We start from the raw sequence: 1602 nt of genomic DNA, 5'->3' as shown, positions 1-1602 counted from the left end.
GCATGGGGAGATGGGAATTTACTTGTTTGCCTTGCTTCATCAATAGATAGAAGACACTTTACATTTCATATGTAAAATTCACACTGATTTATGTAGAACAACATAGAGAAAATGAATCCTGTCAATCATAAAACTGTCTATAGTTTTAATCTCCTAGTTTACAAATAAAGCAAACTACAAAATGCTGATATAAGAAAAACAATAAATATCGTATAATTCAAAGAGAAAAAATGTCCTGCATATTGTCTATGAGTTGAGAGTCTCAAATTGTCAGGTTATCCTGACTTGGACATTTTATAAAATCCAAATCAAAGTTCAATGGGCTATTTTATTGACAACCATAAACTATCTCTAAAGAATATCGATGGGAGGAAAAAGACAAAATAAAATACTATATTGAAGCATAAGCAAGAGTTGTAGCATGACATACCTAACTCTAACATGTATGGTATTGGTATTATTATTATTGTTATTATTATTATTATTTTATTATTTTATTATATTGGCTATTTGAGACAGGATTTCTCTGTGTAATAGTCCTAGCTGTCCTGGAATTCACTTTGTAGAACAGACTGGCCTCAAACTTACTGAGATATGCCTGCTTCTGCCTCCTGAGTTCTAGGATTAAAGGCGTGTGCCCCCACTATCCGGCTTGGTATTGGTATTATATTGGTAATATAATTGTATACAATAATTAATAATTATTGTATAATTACTATTGTATAATAAGTAATACATTGGTAAAGAATCCAGGTGGTATAAAATTAGATAGACCCATAAACATAGACAGAAAAACAAGATCAGTACAATGGAGAAAAGATAGTACAGGGACAACTTGGCATCTACATGCAAATAAATGTTTATACAGACAGGACTAACATGCTTTGCAATAATTAAATCAAAATAAATCTGGACCAAAATGTAACATACAAAGTTTTAACTCTCCTATAAAACAGCATGAAAACCAGGAAAATTTGGTACACTGATGACATTTTAGACATTACCAATAAAATAGGATACCTCAAATAAATGACTAATTTCATTAAAAACGAAGTTTTTCTTAACAAAAAAAATGATACAAGGAGAATAAAAACAATAATCTGTAAAATTGGGAAAAAATGCTAGTTATCTGATAAAGTCACTACACAAAATTTACAAAACCACAAATCTCAACATTATGCTAAGGCTAATCTGAATAAAACAAAGAAAATTAAATGATAAAATTGATTTTTTCATGAAAAAAATCCTCATTGGAATAATTGACAATAAATAGGTTTTAAAAGTCTAACATATTTTAAAGTTGGAATAGCATTAGAAAATTTAATTGCAAATTAAAAGCAGGTCTTGTGACCAAAACATACCTCATAGACTGTCCCAAACATAAAGGAATGGCAATATCAAACGATGTTGGTGAAACGGGAAATCTCATTTCTTGGTAGATGGAGGGGTGACAAACAGTGCAGACACCTTAGACACTTTGGTAGATTCCTTCAAAATTAAACAAAGTTTCAATATTTTATCCAACAGCCCCTGTTCTTGGGATTTTTTTTAACCAAAGCTTATTGGATATTATAAAAACACAAAAATAAGAAATATTGCCCA

The sequence above is a fragment of the Arvicola amphibius genome, chromosome 13 (assembly GCF_903992535.2).
Source record: "Arvicola amphibius chromosome 13, mArvAmp1.2, whole genome shotgun sequence".
Lineage (NCBI taxonomy): Eukaryota > Metazoa > Chordata > Mammalia > Rodentia > Cricetidae > Arvicola > Arvicola amphibius.
The sequence above is the reverse complement of the archived record's forward strand: the minus strand, read 5'-3'. Positions refer to the sequence as shown.